Genomic DNA, 21,504 nt, shown 5'->3' on the forward strand with positions numbered 1-21,504 from the left:
AAAATGTGGAACCTTTATCGGACAAGCCTCTCATTCAATAAAAGTAGAGAGAAAACGACACATATGACCACTCACTCAAAACAATAAGTTTCTTTTATAAAAACAAATATCACACCGTTTTCTCTACCAAATTTCGAAAACTCAGTCTAAATATTTAATGAAATAAATATCCTATGAATGCAAGAGAAGACAACTGGGGAAATTCGACAATAAAGGCCGTCCCAACATATAAACATATAGCACACATACACATAACATATACATATAGCATACACGGGACTTCGGGATCTCTGGCAAACATCACCAAACACAGAAGGGAAGGAATTTCGACATCGGGGATACCAACCAGTGTCGGATGAACAAACCTTTTTGTGGGATTAAATACCCCATCAAAAATTCAATAACATTTTTGATCAAAATTCTGCTATAAATAATGCAAACATACACACCTTCGGGGAAGACAGGAACACATAACAACCTTTTTTTTTTAAATGCTCTCCCCCCAAAAAAAGAAAGTATAAGGTAAACGAAACTTGCTCATTAGTTTACTGCTTGGGTAAATTATCCTCGAATCTGAATAAACCTGCGATAGAGTCGTTAGGCGCAAGTACCAACCGGTACGTTCGAAAACCAAATTTAATTCCACCTTCAGTCATGTGAATTTGTCCCTATTCAGAAGCAGCGAAAACCAGTTTGACTAATACAGCAAAATGTTTTCTTCACCACTCAGATATTAACCTCCAAACCCAATCACAAATCAACCCCCAACCCCCCAGTATTTTCAGATTGAAATCAATAAACCGTCTCATGTCGTGGACATACGTCCCAATCTGCAGACGCCTCGAAAGCTGCAGATAATGTTTCATTTACGGCCATACCTGATATTTAAACTACATTGAAATATATGAAATAAAAAAAGTTCATTATCTTTCTGGATTCCCATTTCACACCGAAAGCCGTACACAATCTAGAATTTCAAAACCCATTGATATCCCATATCTTAAAAAATATGATCTGCTCTTAAATTGGAAAACAAGTACACGTATTCTATACTGTTGGAATGCCTGGTCGCATTGGTATTAAGGCTAACGACTGATTTGATTAAGCTGAATTCGTGCGTTTCTAAATGATTAGTCCATTTACTGACTTAAAAATAATGTATAAATCGGCGTATTCGATATACTGGGCGAAATATAGCAGACAAAATCTCCATTAGCAAGTTTCGGAACATCATTCCCATTTTTGGAGAGTGACACTCCTTACATAGAACAAATCGCATAGAACACACTCTTGTCGAGTGGATGTACTTTTACCCTGTGAGGTGTCAACTCAATTAGGGAGAATTATCATCACGTACGACCAAATAAAATAATGATGTTTGAAAATAATGCAGTTCATATAAAGCAATTTTGACCATATATTTTACTGATTCATTTTTGTTGATCTTTATTATCGTTTTTATATACCTTGTCAAGAGGTTAACATCACTGCCTTTTATCTTTCATCTTTTTGGGCTACATGTTTACTTAGAAGGGTTTAACTGAAAGTTTGCAATTTTTAAATCTATACAATATTAGAACCTAAATTTTAATCGGCAGTGTAGCCACTGTTATGCTGATTTGGCGTTAACTGCATACATACAAAGGTACCTACCTACCTACCTACCTACCTACCTGCCTACGTACATACATACATACATATTAGAATAATACAGACCATATTACGAGCAAAGATCAGGCAGAATTAGCAAGTTAGCTCTCAAAGATCAGGCAGAATTTAGCAAGTTAGCTAGCAAAGATCAAGCAGAACTAACAAGTTAGCTAGTAAAGATCAGACAGAGTTAGCAGGGTAACTCTCCAAGATAGGCAGAATTAGCTAGTCAGCTCGTAAAGATCGGGGAGAATTAACAAGTTATAAGAGTGTGAGGTCAACAGTTTTTGGTTGAGTGTGAGCAGCTATTTTTAAAAAAAATTAGATATATTGGCAATGGACTGGGATATATTTCAAACTGCACGAGTATAACGACTTTATTTTTGGAAAACTACACTAACATTATTTTTGTATGCAAATTTGACCAAACACACTAATGTTCTCTTCGAAATGGCAGACCGAGTGTTTTTAAGACGCTCACATTCGTGACTAAATTTAGACATTTCAAATACTAAAAACGTGGTATTCTGAAGGATGTGAGGGAACGAGACTTCGATTTTTTTTAAAAGGAGAGAAAACAATAAACATCCAGGTGACGAAAATAGAAATTATATCATTGGGGGCCGCACGATTCACCCAAAAACAACCCCCAAAACGCCCGAAAACCTGCCCAAATCAACCACAAACATTAATTAAATAAAATGAAACATGCACTATCTTGTTGAAACAGACGACAAATTATGCCGCATTTAGTAGGAGGGAAATGACAAAAGGAGACAAATGCTACTGGATTTCACCCCATTGCTGGTTATTACGTCAAAGGCGGACCCAGTCAAGTATGTTCCGTTATTGGTGCGGTCCCTCTCAGAATCATCGTAGAGAGGACCCACTATTTCCAAAAATTTAAAAGTTTATGTCTGTATGTTGGACCATTAACTATGTTTGTGCATATGTAAAAATTAAATAGAATTTTGATAAAATTTTATGGAATTTTGATTAGGGTTTATGCACCACCCTATACTAGTGTTCCAATAGACTCTAGTTAAACCCAGGCTGGTTTATTGAGTTTTCTTTAATTAGTGATCTTTGCCAGAGATCAGTATTGTCCAGTGTTTGGTATATGTGTATTGCTTTATTGTTATGTATGCTATCTTGTGTTTGTGTTTTGACGGCATTGAAGGATCGAATCTTTATTCGAGTTGTGTTATTTTAGCAGGGCTATCTAAAGAGAAAAATATAGTAATCTGATAGGGCGTGGACTCCTCACAATGGGAGTTTTTGTTTCCTGCCATATTCCTATCTAATTGTTTTCTATTTTGTAGACAATATAGAAAAAAAAACGTGAAAAAATAGCAAAGTTAAAATATATTGTATGTGATCATGTTTTGTGTGTGGTTTACTATCCCGTAGTTGTTAGTATTGTTCCTATTCCCCAGTGTTTTTGTGTTTGTAATGTTCTTATTTATTGACCGCCCCTTTGAGGAGATCAGGTGTGACCCTTACTATTTCGCGTTAGCCACGTAGCATCGGTATCACGCCATCATGCGCTCCTTACTCGGTTTGGTCAATGCCCTGTCCTTCTTAGTGCGTTGGCGTGTTGTTATAGTCGTTTAAAAATTCTCAGTAGTAAGCATGTGGGAGCAAGGGTGCCAAAAGGGCGATAACCTTATGAAGATACACGGGAGTGTAAGTTACTACACACCACACAATTTCAGACTTTATGCAAATTTTTTGTTCCAGTGTGTTTTGCTTTGCTTTTGGATTTTTCCTACTAAGGAAACTTTGTTTTCCTTTTTCAATTTTCAATTATCTTTTTTCAATTTCATTTAGTTTTTGTGATTTTTGTACTTGCGTTGGTAGGTAATTTGGTGTCTACAATTTCATAGACATTTTGACGTATGTACATGTACAAAGGTTCTTAATTTTTGCAATTCTAATATCGGATTTATAGATGAGTAGTGTGAGACCTGCTCACTCACGGTATTTCAAATTTTAAAGTGAGATCTACTCAAGCTAAACTGGTGGCACTAATCACACGGATTAGACAAGCAGAAATACGCCAAATGGGAACAAAGCTTAGCACATATTTCATGACCAGATTAGAGGGAATGGAAGGGTCCCAAAGACTAATTGCATATCACCCTGAAGGCTGCCAAACTATTAACTGTGGGAATGCTGAAATCTGCCCAAGACAAGCAGAGATCCTAACTGCACTCAAAGTGCATGGAATCCCCATTAGTGAGACAGAGGGACTGCAGAATGGGGGCTTCAATAAATTCATATTTTGCCATAAAAAATAAGACACTCCACTACTCAAAGGTACAACTCTAGAGTTGAAGGGGTTACAAGCGGAGATCTCAAAAAGCGAGCCTATTTAAGAGAGGTTGAGGGGAAGCTAACCGATGTGGATATCTTTGGCCTCCCTCTAGAAATAGATACAAGGGAGCTAATAAACAAAATGCAGAAAAACTGAAAATACCGGTTAAGACAAGCAAGATGGCCACAGTTTACGGCTACAATGCGGTCAAAACCGGTACAAGGATAGTAACTATCAAAAGAGGTAGCCAAAAGAATACCAGCCTTCTTTTATGTAATGGGCTTCCTCTTAAAAAGTTGGTATAGAGGATGTGAACTCGAAAGGGTGTGCACAAGGTGCAAACAATTAGGGCATGCACCAAGAGACTGCAAAAGCCAGCCATGCCAGAACAAGGGAGGAAGTCCGCAGTCAATGGAGCAGCGAGCAACACAGACCAATAATGGAACCAGCGACGGATGTCTATGTCATTCCCGCCCAAGCCTTAAATGTACTAAAGGACTTTGGCCTCTTAGATGCTACAGGCTGGAGCTTCAGAGCACAGAAGAACAGAACAACTCTGCTACTGATATCGGAAAGTAACGACATAAACAACGAAAGAAACACTCATCCCAGAAGACGTAGGGGTGGAAAAGTTCAGCAGCAGAGGGAGCGTAACACACAAAACGCAGACCCAGCCAGCTAGCAGCCAACCTACCACGCTCCCACAACAGAACAAACCACAGCAGCCGGATAGGCCATCGTCACCATCATCAGGGGTTAGGCCTATAATACAGACTGCCCAGGAGAAGGCGGACCACGTTCCAGCCCAAACAATAAAGGAAAGAGAGACATTTACCAAAGTTGTCTCTAAATCTCCACCACCACAACCACCTCCACCAGTGAAGAGCAGGACGCCACCTAGAACGAGTACACCAATTTCAGCTACCAGAATACAACAGGTACTTCCAGAACACGTTCTAGCAGATATCAAACAGATCCTGCAATCACCCCAGGTTCCGAGTAGCCCCTTACCGGATAAAAATTTCAAAATTGCCACCGGTGAACGGGTAGCAGAGGATTTAGTAGCAGCACATGAGGAAAGTGACCCAGACATGAAATGACTAAATGCACTGGGACTACAAATGGCTCCAGCAGACCTCAGGCTATCCAACGATTTCATTAAATCTACTGCATATGTAGCCTGGAGGTCACTCAAGGGCAAGAAACTCACGTCTCAACAGTGGCACACAGGTCGGAACATCTTATTGAAAAGGTTTAATACTGCATATACACAACATCCGATGCAGTCTCTGCTAGATGTCGCTGAATTCCTCTGTGGGTTCCACGGATATGAGGGTTTCCTAGCCAAAAAGCGGAAGGAAACTCGGACGGTGGAGGAAGTCTGCGAGGAAGAAAATAGCAGAGGCACCTTCCCGCCCGGTGATAAATAACAGGTCTTCTTAGGGCTAAAAATTGCTATTTATTTAAGGGAACCATTTTGGCTTGTTTTCTTCATTCGATAAAACCACAATTCTGATATGATCTGTTCCATCGCCTGCATCACAATTATAATCTTTATTAGGTCTACCTAATAGTGACACAACTTTTTATATGTCGCTCAGACATTTAGAACACTGAAATTGTTTGGATATTTTATTATGTACGCTATGTACTAGAATTATTTAGATTCATTATGAGTTAGGAAAATTATCAGACTCAGCTGAATTTGACTCAATTGCACATGTGGCTTACACAACATTGGTTTTGTTAGGGTCCATTAAAAATAACTGGACATAAATTTGGTTAAGTACGGGCTGGTGTTCAGTAATTCATTTGCGGATAGCCTTCTTGCCGGAATCTTCCTCACTTTCCACGTCCGGACGTTCGTACACATGTGCGGAGATGTGGAACGACTTCCACACGCCTAAATTAAGTGTCCCAGTGTGACGTCATTGTCGCCGACCAATCGCTACTGACGTTATAAACTGCATTGGTTGACACCACAGTGATTGGTAAACAGACATTTGTTAGGGTCATGAGTGCGTGGGTCTGTTCCCTCTCATGAGTAGCCCTCCAGTCAGACCGTTATGGGTCCAAAAAAGAACTCGCGGCTGAGGCTAAAATTAACAGTGCACTTAGTGCACATAAACGCCTGGAGGATGAGACTCTTTTTTTCTTCCCCCAGGATCAATTATCAGGCTGCGGTGCAGTCACAAACCAGTGGTAAATGTACTATGTACGCACACCATTTTAATTCAACTAAGCAAGCAAGCATACTGTAGGCTGGGCACCCACATATGCGTAAAAATCCGCAACGCAAACGAGTAGTTTAAATGTGGACGGGCAAGAAAAAATTGCTAAACTTTTGCATCGAGGGTAAATTTACAGGAGCCTCAGAGGATAATACCCATTATGGTAATAAATGATAATGTAATGAACAAAGATGCCCAAACGACACTGCCTGAAATCAACATAACAGGATGAGACTCAGAAAATCCCGTAGTGGGCTGAGTGCCTCAGCCTTAACAAAACGGGAAAGGAAGTTACCACAATAAGGCCACCAACCAGTACCCAAAATAGACTGCAATTACTGATTGAAGAAGAAAGTATCATAGAGGAACAGACTCAGGAAGAAAAGGGCCCTGTATACCTGATTGGCATAAAGCCACTAACGTCAACTCCAATACCCACACAGAGAAAAAAAGAGGAAACTCATGAAATCTCTGTCGGCATCGTCACAAAGTGACGTAACGCAGACGGAGGAAATTTCCTCTATGAAAACACAGGGGAGGAGACACCAAGAAAGAAAAAGCTAATCAAGGATATAACGGAAGTAGACTACGATGACGACAAAGGTAAAACATACGGAAATGACGAAAAGGAACCGGACGGAAGTGACGCTGACGACGTCGACGATGACGAAGACACTGAGGATACTGACAGATATAGGGTTGACTTAAATGACAGTGACAAGGAAATGGACTTGGAGCAGGAGACAGGGATTTGGGAAATAAACGACAAACTTAAAACAACAAACATAGAAGCATCCAACAATTCTGAAAAGAGAGTAGATGGGGGACTGGTGCCCCCTGCATCACAATGTAAAATATCAATTTATTTTACAATAAATATCAAATAAATTTACAACTATCTAAAATAAAACATTTATTTAAATCTTAATAATTAATAGAATGAGAATGTGGTCACCTGATGAAAATACCAAAAATGGAAGTAACACACTTCCCAATAGCCTCTATTAACACAAATGGAATGGATAAGGATAAAGTTAAAAAATTAGTAGAGGCAAAGGATTATGATGTCATCTTCATACAAGAGATACATAATTTTTCAAGTGACATTGTAGCTATAATTGAAGGGAAAATGGATGCAATTGTAGTTCTAAACAATTTTAAACAAGAAGACATAAGGGCTGGGGTTGCTACGATAATGAAAGATAAAAAGGGTATTAGCTGGGAAAGAATCGAAGAGGGAGAATATTTTAAGGGGAGGATGATACATATAATTCTGGAGAAAAAAAATACACATGGTTAATGTTTATATGCCTGCTACAAAATATAAAAGACAAGACTTTGTTTAAAAATCTAAATAAATACTTGAATGATTTTACAATGGAAACCTTATTAATGGGTGGCGATTTTAACTGGGTAGGGGAAAATGTCGATAGGGTGGGGGGCTTAGTAGATAATTATAATTTTCAAACGAAGTAATGGAAAAGTTGCTTAGGGTTCATTAACTAATAGATATTTACAGGAGATCAAACTTACTAAGAACAATTTTCACATGCGAATATATAAACGATAAGGGAAGTAGACTAGACAAGTGCTATGTTACGAACTATGGGGAAGATATATATGAGAATGTGGAGATACAACACTTTAAAATTTCGGACCACAAATTAATAAACTTAGAAGTTAGCATAACAAATAGAAAGAAATGGGGGAGGGGGTATGGAAACTAAATAAGATTCTAGAGGAAGAAGTATTTTTGAGAGAGATTTGTAATATTCTAAAACAAAACTTAAGGGAAATGGGTAACAAAGACATTATTTTAGAGTGGGATATTTTTAAAAATAAAATCAAGAAAGTAGCAAAAGCACAGCTGAGGAGACCAATTACAGAAGAAATAAAGAAACTAAATAAGGAAAGGTTAAATAAAATTATAGAGGAAGAAAAAAGGAGAAGAGAATTAAGAGCGGGTAAGTTCAATACTATATATAAAAATACAGAAGGCTTATATAAAAGAGAAGAATCGAGAAGGGTTTTTTGTTTATAGAAAAGTTAAAAGATAATGGGGAAGAAATTACAGGTAAGGATGATATATTAAGGAAATTTAGAGAATTTTCTTCAGACGTATACACTTCACAAAAAATAGATCCACAAATGATAAGAAGGAGTTACATGCGAGACGATATGATCAGAACAGAGACATGTGTGATGATTTCATCTCCGTAAAAGAAATAAAACAAACAATTAAACAATTAGCTAAGGGCAAATCCTCATGTTGAGATTGACTCACTGCGGAGTTCTATCGGAAATTCCAAAGTGAGTTAGCGCCGATTCTTGAAGAATTATGTAATAATATTTTTTAAGAAATGATACAATGTCTAATTCGATGAGGGAGGGTTTAATTACAATACTATATAAGGGAATGGGAGATAGGGAAGAGCTAAAAAAATGTGGAGGCCCATCTCCCTCCTAAATATTGACAATAATATATTAAGTAGAATACTAGAGAACAGGGTTAAGGGTTAAAAATTGTATAAAAGAAATCATAAACAAAAACCAAACTTGTGGGGGAAAGGGAGAAACAGTCAGAACAATATGTTAAACGTCAGAACAGTAATTGATTTTTTAAATTAAACAGGTCATAAAGGTGCTATAGTACTTTTCGACCAAGAAAAAGCATTTGACAGATTAGAACATACCTACATCCAGAAAGTACTAGAAAAATTTGGGTTTCGAATAATAAAGTTTCAAAACTGGACTAAAATCATGTTCAATAAGATAACTGCACGTGTAAATTTGATGTACAAAGATTAGTGAGGCAGGGATGCCAACTATCGATGTTTTTATGTGTAATAGCAATTTAAATGCTAAGTATCAAAATAAGACCCAAAGGGGAAATTGCGGGCATAAAAATTCCAAACTTAAAAGAAGATTTTAAAATGCTCCAGCACGCTGATGATTGTACAAACGTTATCAAAGATCCACATTCCTTTAAACACATAGAAAAGGAATATGAATCATTCGGTAAAGCCTCTGGGTCCAACCATGAAAAAACAGAGATACTAAAAATAGGGAACTGTAGGGGAAATCACCCTAGTTTACCCCACACTTTATAAAAGAAAAGGTTTAAGCACTCGGAAAGCATTTTGGAAATAAATGAAGAAAAGGAAAATAGCAGAAATATTATCCAAAGTATAAATGAGAATATTAAAATCTGGGCACTAACGCCGCTGTGCATTATGGAGCGTGCGCCAATAGCTAAATCATACATGTATTTTAACATTAACTACACTTTAAAATCTATGGATCTTGATAATAAGATTCAAGACAAATTGGATAATGATATAATAAAATACATATGGAATTACAAAACTCACTATGTGAAAAAAAACCCCACTATATAGTGCTAAATTACGAGGAAGGCTAGTACTTCCAAGCCCCCTCCTTATTAAAAGTACAAATATAATCAACAGATTAAAAAAATTAAATTCAAAGCCTCAAACTCCATGGGAAGCCCTATATATACTGGTTCGGGTTTACAATAAGGAATAGGAATGACATATATATATATAGAAATAACAGATTAATTAAAAAAACTTGAAGTACCTAGGCATTTTTGCTACATTAAATATATATTGGTGAAATTCAGGGATAAAAAAGAACTATGGGATATAGAAGAGTGGAAAACTTATAAATGGATCAGGGAAGAAACAACCAAAAAATACAAGAAATAAAGTTGAAGAGAAGCATAAAAAAACATCATTTTTAAATACTTGCACGATTGTTGGTTAACAGGGGAAGTTGCACTAAGAAGGAAGATGATCAGAACTATAATAAAATATCCAATGTGTAAAACCGCAAATTTCACTAAATACCATGCCGTAACACAATGTGACAAGAGGAAAGATTACAGAATTCAATTAATAATATAAATATGTATATAAAAAAAGAAAGACACCAAAGGAACAACATTTTATATCTAGGTGGAAATTTTGATAAAAATCTAATTAGGAAAATTGCTAACCACATTACCACAACAATGATGGCCTGTAGTCAGATAATATCAATTAAAAAATAACTGAGCACAGGCTATTAATTATTATCTACTAAAATTCTAATAATTTAATTTAAAACGGAATGTCCCTTCTGTGTCTTCTGAATTTTAAAATTGCAAAGGTATGTCAAGGAAGGTGGGAAGGGGGCTTCAGTTTGCAGCCCGCGTAGGGGCGTGCTCCGCGAAATGCGGGCTGGAGCCCGGACTTCATCGCCCACCGTAGGAGACAAACTTTTGAAAAATCTAACATCTCTTCCTTCGATGGAATAAAAGAAAATGAATTCTGAAAATATAACTGTAAAATGAATAACAGTAAAAATTGGAGGAGGGGGTGGGGGTGGGTTCCGTTGCCACTCATTAGTAGTGTGTTACCGCCAGTGCGCTGGCCGAAGCCCCCACTTCATCCCACCCCCACCCAAAAAAATTTAAAGTTTTATATAGAACTAAATAAATAAATAATTATTGGATGCAATAACAATAAAAACCGGGGGGGGGGGCGGAGATGGGGAGGGGGCTTCGATTTACCGCCCACGTAGGGGCGTGTTCCGTCAAGTACGGGCTGGCAATTTTCAAAAATGATTTATCAATACAAATCCTGGACAGAAGCTGGTTTTGAAATTCTGAACGATCTAGTAGATGACCACGGTAATTTAATACCTTTTGAGATAATAAAACAAAAAACTGGAAGCGATGATTTCTTGAAATACTTCTCCTTAATATCCAGAATTCCTAAAGCATGGAAAGATGCCATAAAAAACCACCTAGTACATAATAATTTTGATAAGCAGGAGGATAAAATAACGAACTTGCGAAAACAAGATTCACTCAAGTATGTTTACAAAGATCTTTTACAGGAAACTAAAAGGCAACACACTGCGAAGCAAGAAGCTTGGATGCAAGTATTTAATAAAAATATAAGTAGTGAGGAGTGGTCTGATATATACAGCCGGGCAAAACGCTGTACCAAGGATACCAAGTTGATCTCTTTTAACTTTAAATTAATCCATAGAATAATCGCTACTAATGATTTTCTTAAAAGAATTAACATATTTGATGACAACAAATGTACTTTCAGTAAGAGTGAAACTGAAAGTATTCAGCATCTCTTTTATGACTGCAGTATTACTTCACAATTTTGGTACCGTTTTATTGAAGATTTTGCACCTTTTTGTCCAAATATTGTACATCTGTCCAAAAAAGAAACATTTTTAGGAAGTGAACAACTGGACAGTTTGGGTAATTTTCTGCTTATTTTGGCAAAATATTATATTTATACTTGCAGATTCAATATGAAAAATCCTTCTATTTTTGCCTTTAAGCAAATAGTTGCAATGCATAAGAACATTGAAAAATACAATGCTAAGGTAAATAAAAAAGAGGACCAATTTCTTCAAAAATGGACCTCAACAATGAACATTTAACTTGTCTCTGTCTTGATGGTAAACAGGAACAAAATATTGTAATATCACAAAGGCCATGTCACCTAGATTGTGTGCTATATGCATGTGTATATGCGTGTGTGTGTGTGTGTGTGTTTTCTTTTTTACTTTCTCTGTAGATTATATTTATTATCCCTAGATTATCTGATAACCAGAAATGTTTGATTGTAAGGTGACCCTGGGATGGTTCCCCGACCCATTGGTCAACCTATTACGGGGTTAATAAAAAAAAAAAAAAAAAAAAAAAAAAAAAAAAAATTTAAAGTTTTATATAGAACTAAATAAATAAATAATTATTGGATGCAATAACAATAAAAACCGGGGGGGGGGGGGGCGGAGATGGGGAGGGGGCTTCGATTTACCGCCCACGTAGGGGCGTGTTCCGTCAAGTACGGGCTGGCAATTTTCAAAAAGAAAATTATCAGATTAGAATCCAACAAAACGCAAACTCAGTATACTTAACAGAAAATGACAATATATCAGGGAAAAACCATATACTGGAAGCAAATGAAATGCAATCACAGCTCTCCTACTATTCAAACCTATCCCAAATATAATTTAGGAAGTATATAGGAAGTATACTAATTAACAAAATAAAACTAACAAGCAACTGCTCATACAGAGGAAAAAATAACGACTATTCGCTAAAATTTCTTATAAATCTGTAACAAATGAGAGAAGGAAGAAAGCGAATTTTCTTTTTGTTTCATTAGGGGGCAAAATTTCGACAGGGAACCACCATGTGGGCGAAGTACAACGCATAGACACCGCAGGGCTATGTCACAGGGCGCTACGCGAAGTGAAAAGGCCTGCGGAAGAGCGTCAGAAAACCCCACATGGTGGACATGGACAAACAGAACAAATACACGGGGATTAACCCAACAACGAGCAAGAAATAAAAAATGAGTTGCCCTTACTAACTTAAGGATTAACCTTTAAATAAAAACATCTTTTGGAACTTTGGTAGTTTAAATACTTAAAGAGAAGGCTGAACCTGTAGACGAGGGAAGCATAAGTGAATAAAGAAAAAGCGGATCCTCACACGGGTGTAGCCTCTCTCAGTAATGGAATCACACCGAGAAAACGACCCACCATGCTCACTCATATGAAACAATACGATATTTTGTTTTCTCATAAATTAATAAAGCACCGTTTTCTCGTCAAAATTGAAAAATTCTATTTAAAAATAATAATAAAGCTAAAAAAATGTATACAAATTTTTGGGGACATTTGCAAAGTCCAAAAATTGATAAGATAAGACAACTGGGATATAATTTGAATGAGCGTGCCGTCCCCACACAAATATATATATATATATATATATATATATATATATATATATATATATATATATATATATATATATATATATATATATATCACACACAGTATAGCAAACATGGGACATAGCAGATCCTTGGCACAGAGCACAAAAAATCAAGGGAAGGAACTCCGATATTGGGAAGAAAAAAAAGCATCGGAATAACAACCCTTTAGAAAACAATATGGATTATAAATACCCCGTCAAAAATCTTAATTTGTAACTAAATTTTTGATCAAAATTCTTTTAATACAAATATTACAAACACACCTTTGGGGGTAACATACACACATAAAACACCTTTTATTTTTGGGGGGAAGTGGGGGGGGGGGGCATCTTTCTGGTGCCCTAAAGAAAAAAGAAAAGAAAAATTCTACGAGATAGTAATTTTGTTAGTTAACCAGCTTAACTAAGCTAATATGGTCTGCTTTTTTCCATTATAGGAGTAATGGAAAATAAAATTAAATTAGAAATTAAAAATTGATTTTATGCAAAACTACCAGTTTTGAGGTTACAAATTGGTTTTAGTTGGATTATATTTTCAAAAGTAGAATTTAAACACAAAAATGAGGTGACACTGGGAGGGCGTGAGAAAGAGAGTAGAGCAGGCCCTTTTAAGGAATCTGTTCCTAATGGACGATTTACCCGTCCATCTCCCACCCGTCTCCATCATCCATCCCATACTGTATTTAAATAAATTTTAGGAAGCAGCCATTTTTATTTGGAACGCTGTGCCTTCGGTGGTTATTGGATTAAAATGTATCTCATTTTTTTAGATTTTATAATGCTTGTGATAAATTCATTTAATCATATATGTCCTCCTCACTAATTTCATTTGTATAGAGGATGTTGCTATCTTGCACTCTTCCATTTATATGTATCTTTTTTTTGTATTGTCTCTAGCTGACGCTGTTTTGGGGCAATGCAAGACTACATGAATTTTAGAGTCTACACTTTTTCCACAAAGATGACACGGAGGGATAAGGTGAGTAATATGCTTATTAAAAGCTCCCTCTCCGGTCTTCAATATCATGTAGGTATAGAAACATCATTGTCGGTTGGGAGAGTGAATTAATTCTCTCCCATTTTCTCCAAATTTGTCTCCAGTTTAGTAATAGATTTTTAATTTCTACAGGCATTTTGACATGTTTGTTGTTGTTGACATTTTGTTTAGCAATTGTTCATTAAGTTTGAAATAAACCTTGTAATCATGATCTAATTTGCAGTAATCTTCACTATCGCTGTATTTGTATAAAATATAAGTACGTTCCACATATAAATGGCCTCATTGTGAAGTAAATAATGAACCATCAGTGTGCCATACACATATCAAATAGAACGACAACAATATCATATGCACTACGTTATAAATATGTTTACATGTATTTGTTATTGTTTTTATTAACATTTGTTGCCGCAAAGGGCTATAATAATATATATTTCTTCTTTATATTTTAAATAAAAATAAAATTTTGAAATCATGTAAAGGTGCTGATTCTTTCTTTTTTTAAATTGAAGTGAAACTAAATGCTGATTCATTATTTTATTTATACTTCGTGTAACTGCATTTAGGAATATTATTGTCGTTACTTAAAATTTAATGCTAGTGATAAAGGAATCTTCTGAACATGTGATTCATCTGTGCGAGGCATATGGGAAGATATATATATATATATATATATATATATATATATATATATATATATATATATATATATATATATATATATGTAAATGTAAGGCAAACATTGTCATCAAAACACAAACTTTATTCTTAGTACGAACCAAACTATTTGAGTACATGTTGTGACAAAACGGCGGTCCACGGAAGTTACAGATGGCGGTACAAATAAAATTGGTGAGTAGAAAAAACGGGTGTTCTACAATGAATGAGAATGGTGATTTTTTTATAATTTCTATAATTTAAGGCAAACAATGCATACGCAGCAAACTATTATTCTAATACATGCTTTGCCAAATTGAAGGTCCACAGAAGTTACAGATGGAGGTAAAAATCAAAGATCAAAGAAGTGAGTAAATAAAAGGTAGGATGTTAATGAGGATGATATACATTTTTTAATTGATTTAAATGGTACATATAAAGTTCGCAATTTGTATCATTTCAGAATTTATGCTTCAACGAGTATAATTTGCTACATGACATATGTTTGTTAAAGAAATATCCTTGTGGCAGTTGTAGTGAAACTTGTGCATTTGAGTGTGTTTACTGTATTACGTGTGCAAATTGGTACCATAGACAGTGTCAGTCCATGAGTGACGAAGAACTAAGACATGGGGAAAATTGAATTTGGATTATGTGTGTATCTCCTGTCGTTCTTTAAATTGATCAAGGTTTGACTTTGTCAGTGCACTGCAACGTCTCGGGATGGTGAGTAAATGACAAATTTAGTTAACTGTTGTTTTTCAACATAAACAAAATTAACATTCTATCAATAAAAAATATACTGTACATTTTTCCGAAATGGTGAGTAAATGACAAACCTAGTTAACATTTGTAAATGGTTCAAATTTTTAACAGCAATATATCTCTATCACAGCGTTCAATGTAAATTTATTGTTTGGGTTGCAACATAACTGACAGATATAACGTCTCTAATTGCAAAAATTTGGTCCCCAAGAATGAAATAAACCGATAGACAGAATAGAACACAATAACTAAAACGTACGCATTTTAATCATGTATCTTTACAACTCTAAATGACGAGGCCATCATTTATGGGAAACTTTCGTATGTTAAGAAAAATATCTCTCTACAACAATTTTAAAATTTATTAATGTTAATGTAAATCACATGTAAAAGATCAATGCTGGATGATTTGCATCAAGGCTGATTCGGACCGTAGCTGATTCCGTCCATATTACAGGCTGATTCAGACCATGTAAAATATTAAAAGTAAACAATGGAACAACTGATTTATATTAGTAGTTAGTACTGTTTTCGCATGCATAATAACAGAATGTAAAATTATTTTCGCCTTGTAAATTTACATTATATAGTTTTTAGCAAAGTTCTAGTCGAAATCAAAACAGCATAGATATGAATTATCTAATTTAGATTTGTACACATGAAAAATTGTCCATTATATCAATAAAAAATATACTGTAAACTTTTTCGAAATCAGCACTTTCAAAACCGGCTGATTATAGAAAATATCATATTTCATATAATTTTGCACGTGTATTCTTTGAAATTGTGTCTCAATTAAATATTGATTAACATTTGTTATCATATAGTCGTTATGTAATTTCATAGAAAAAGAAAACCCTTAACTAGATATATATATATATATATATATATATATATATATATATATATATATATATATATATATATATATATATCACAAATACAGAACATAATTTCACATGTACATGTCCTAATTTATTTCATCGTAATCATTCTTGTTTTTATCAGTAATACAAATCTTTTGTGTTGCTATTGGTTTTTTCCGGTATACGATGAGAAGAAGCGATTAGGTTACAAACAGTAACAACTTACTCTGCCGCTGCCAGCAAAATCAAACGCATGTAATTAGTGCTATTCCGCACTTTTAGCGGTTCCTGGCCCTTTTACATTGTTATACAAATCTGTGCATGCAGTACTGTTCACAGAGTAACCATTTAATCAACTTCTTATTATATGCAGGCATCCGTAATCTCAAAAGTATACATTTTTTGCATTAATTAGCAAACTGATTAAACAGCTGTCATTTTAAGTTTGTGGATCAGTTTAAAGTGACCATGAATAAAAGTCTTCATCAAAAGTATTTCGTCCCGACTCAGTTGCAAAGTATAATTAACAATAAGCTGTTTAGTGGTGTATTTAAAACTATTGCGTTGTATCGTTAAACATAGATGTTGCAGTGTAATAGTGTTTTATTTGCGTTAAAGTGTGAAACATTTTTCGGATGTCGTATTATTTATTGGACAGCAGTGTATACATGTATTTTCTTTGTAAGCCTTCTGTCCATGCTCGTTATCGCGCGCTCATATCTCTAACATTTTTTGAAATGTGATGTCTGCCATCATTACTATTTTTTTTTTTAAAAAAAACATTTATGGCTGCATTAATTGCTATAAAAATACTATCAGAAATGTTTGAATGCGTGGGTTGCTTTAAAAAATTACAACTGGAGTACTTTAGAGGAAAATTTGAGCCCTATATCATCTTGAAATCATGAATGACTGAACCATATCGATTCATTATAATTGTAATTTAACTTGTAGAATATTATATCATTTATAGGCTGCAAGATCAAAAGACCTAGACAAATTTACCGCTGCTGTTGATAGAGAACTGCTTTTTAAGCCCAGGCTATCTATTCCTGTGAAGTAACATACAGACTTTCCAAGTGTTGATTCCATTGCCGCATATATCCTGGACAAATACGTCGACGACGTATATGATAATCCCATAACAACCACAGGTGATGGGAATTGCCTGTATTATGCTATTTCTATACTACACTTCGGCAACGAAGCCCTCGCAACTCAACTGAGATATCTAACATGTATACATTTGATGAAAAACATCACTTTATATATGAATCACCCAGTTAGCAATGAATTATACTTGGTATCCAGCGACTACGATAAAGCATGTTTTGATGCTAGTATCAGTGAAGCTTTTTCCAACGCTTGACAATAAGAAGCATATACCCAGATGTTAATGGTGATAAAAGATGATGTCCGGATGTACCTCAACACAATCTTTTAACCAAATAATCCGTTCGAATCCGCTTTGCTATTGACTGTATTGTGGTATTTGATAGGAAAAATGCCGGAACCAAATATGTATTACAACGTCAACCACTTTGCGGTAGTCACTAACGTTACAGAACGTGGAATAAATATGAAGCGAAAACAAATTACAGTACGCAAAATATCGTCTTCTGGATCGTCTGCCTGTGAGAGCGATTGCTTTCATGAAGATGCAGCTGATGATTACAACACTTATGATGATGGAGACACAATCACACAAACAACAACCATTTAAAGTTCGTCATCTATCGTGCAGTGGGTCCGCGGATGGTGACAGTACTTATTGTTATGATGCTGATGGAGATGATGGTGTCGATATGATGATGTCAAAGAATAAGATAAATACATATATACGATATATACATATATAAGATATACAATGATATGTCTAGCCATAATGGTCTTATGGAGAACGAGAATGGTACAGATTATCACGAAAATGAAGTTTTTAATTGTGAAAACAATTCTCACTAACACCAACAGTTACCCAACTGATATACCACCAGGGCCTAAAAATAATGTTTATGTTGTAATAGATATAACTGGTAATAACCATAAAGGCAAACATGAATTTCCCGACGATTGTGGTGTATGGGACACACATGCGGGAACTACTATCAACCAGATGTTTTTGCTTGAATCGAAAAATAGACTGTCTTGTTTATACAAAAAAAACAACAACAAACAACCCAACAACAAAACAACAATTTAATATGTATGAAACTAGTACAAAATAAGAATATTAAATATATTCCAAGCCGATGATTTAATAGAAATTTTAGGTGAACTTCACACAAATGACTATGTCCAGGAAGTGATTATGACAGAAAGAAAAAGCCCGGTCATTGTACTGTATGCTACGGAACAAATTTTAGACTTGATCAAACATTGTTCAGGACAGGATAAAACCATCATTGGAAAAGACCGAACTTTTAACTTGGGTAAGGTTTTTGTAACTGCTATGTCATATAAAAATAGAAGCATTGTGAAAAGGAAAACTTATCAATACTCTATTTTGTTAGGTCCGCTTAGGTTTTTTAGGTTCATTGGGAGTCAGATGAAAACACATTATGAATTCTTTTCGCATATTCCCCACAAAATCGGAGATGATAAGTTTATATTTGGTACGGACGATGAACAAGCTCTGACAAATGCTCCAAGATCCAATTTTTGTAATGCAGAATTTTTATATTGCACTAAACATATTAAGGACAACATTCGGTACTCTTTGCATAAACACTGATGTGACCATCTTGTCACAAAATCAGTACTTCGTATGCTCTTCAATGAAGACAGTGGCCTAATATTCAGTCAAGATGACGCTGAGTTTGCGAAACGAGAAGACGATCTGACAATGTATTAAAAACAATATCCCAGTTTCGCACAGTACTTAAACAAGTTCATATGTCAAAACATTATAAATTATTTGGCCTTCCTCTTCATATCTAAACGATGACACCATGGTAATTATAAATTATTTGTCTTTCCTCTTCATATGTAATTGATGGAACCATGGCAATTATAAATTATTTGGCCCTTTCTATTCATATGTAATCGATAAAACCATGGCAATTATAAATTATTTGGCCCTTCCTATTCATATGTAATCGATGAAACCATGGCAATTATAAATTATTTGGCCCTTCCCCTTTATATGTAATCGATGTAACCATGGCAATTATATATTATTTAGCCATTCCTCTTCATATATAATCGATGAAACCATTTGGCACAGAAAAACATCAGCAGAAAAGACAAGAATCTTTACAATTCTTTTACAAAATCAACTAAATTCGAATACTTCGAAGTACATACACTCATCCAATGGAAATTTTCAATGCAACCGGTCGAAAATAGATGCGGGACGAAAATCTGGGCAAAGAAAGCGTGCAAAGGCAGAACGAACAATGCAAATGAAATGGCGATAATAGCGATAATTGACCTAGGATATGCAAATTGAACTATAAATACACTTGTCTAATGTCGAGCCATGGCTACTCATTTCCATTATTCCAGTTTTGAACTGGTTTTATGGAAAAATCTTTGCAATGTTTATAATTTTTGTAAAATTGAATGAATTTTTAGTTACATACGACACATTGAAAAATTACTTGTATTATGTTGATTGTATTAATGCTTTTCTTTAATATATGCAAAATACAAATGAGTTGAACTTCATTAGTTTACTGTTGGTTCATTTTATTTCATGTTTTAATTAACGGTGAGACATGCCATATTTGATAGAAATCTGAAATCGATTATAAGAAAATTATTTGGTACTTTCAGCTGTTCGTTGTATTGTAATGTGTTAATCGCATTTGACAGTTATAGCACTGATAGGCAATTGTTTACTTCAGATGATTCTAAAAAGGAGAATTAAAAAAATGCAACGAAGAAATACAATATATCTCTATAGCCCGTAGCGACAACCCATTGCTAATAAGGACAAGAACATGTACAGTGTGGTCTATATATTATTGTTTTCGTCCTCTGTTATGTATAATTAATTTAGTTGTTGGTCTGTAAGTTTTATATTTTTTTTATTCCATTACATGCTACTGTAATGTATTTTTGTTTACTGAATTTGACTTTGTCCAGTTCTGACTGGTGATGAATATAGTAACATTTGTCTCCCTTGTTTCACTGTTTACTTCTAATCAAACAAATAAATGTAACCTTTTTGTCGCCTGTTTCTACAAAATAATACTGTTTCCAATATTTTCTTGTTTTCTTGTGGTTTTGAGCATGCTTAGTTTAATTTGCATCATGTTTGGAATTGATAATGGTGGTTTTGGGTGAATCGTTGGTACAAATCTAACTTTACATCTAATGTACTGAGACGAAAATACAGTTCTGGTGAAGGTCAAGCAATAGATAGTTTCAAACAATGCAAAATTACAAAAAGAATATAGCCAGACAATAAACAGATGATGTTTTGTCGTAGTAAAGGGACAAAGACCATTTGTGAAATTGGTATATTTTTATTAACAACGTGAATTTATGGAACTGTTCACAAACAAAAGAAAGACAAAACCTGAAACCTGAAGAAAAAAAAAGACAGCATTTATCGTCTGGCATTAGGTTATACGAAATTTGTCTGATCTAATGAAATTTTTTGGATAAATTCCGAATCGTCTAGCTGTTACATAACAAGCTATTCTATCAAAGATAGACGACAGAAAGAAAATAATATAGACAATATAGCATACCTGTACTATTGGTTTGACTGCTATCGTGGAAAGAGCAACTTCATGCATAGGCATCCATGCAATGTAAGTACATACAGAAATATTCGAGATCTGCATGCTTGTGCATGGCTGACACCACGAGCGAAAAACATGAGGCAAGTATTGCTGCCGACAGTTTACATGTATGGCAGTCTACCAGTTGAGTAAAACTAATCGCATCGCAATGGTCTGACAGAACTAAGCAAACCGTCTGTACTCTCATATAAGTCCAGTCAAACTTCAAACAACAAATATCTTGATCTGCCTTAGAACGATCGCCTGAATACCAGAATCTATTCTGTTTGTTTCACTATATACTCCTAACAAACTGCACATATCCAGATATGTCTGTGCACTATTATACGGCAGATCTGGATCTGTGCAGTTTGCAGTTGGACTAGTGCTATAAGCGAGTACAGACGGTAACATTATTAATAACCGTTAGACTGTGCGCAACAGCTGCGCCCTTACTGCATGTACCTTAAATTA

At 35.1% G+C, this 21,504-nt stretch overlaps 1 protein-coding gene across 1 annotated transcript in view; it reads right to left on the bottom strand.

Moving 5' to 3' along the window:
* Positions 1–21,137, bottom strand: part of LOC149797557 (uncharacterized) — a 48,523-nt gene extending 27,386 nt beyond the window's left edge. Inside the window, exon 1 of the mRNA XM_089962426.1 lies at positions 20,998–21,137. The gene's annotated coding sequence lies outside the window, so the exon portion shown is untranslated. The remainder of the gene's footprint in view (positions 1–20,997) is intronic.
* Positions 21,138–21,504: the final 367 nt, after the last annotated feature.

Source organism: Sinohyriopsis cumingii, chromosome 6 (assembly GCF_028554795.1).
Source record: "Sinohyriopsis cumingii isolate HCF-2022 chromosome 6, ASM2855479v2, whole genome shotgun sequence".
NCBI lineage: Eukaryota > Metazoa > Mollusca > Bivalvia > Unionida > Unionidae > Sinohyriopsis > Sinohyriopsis cumingii.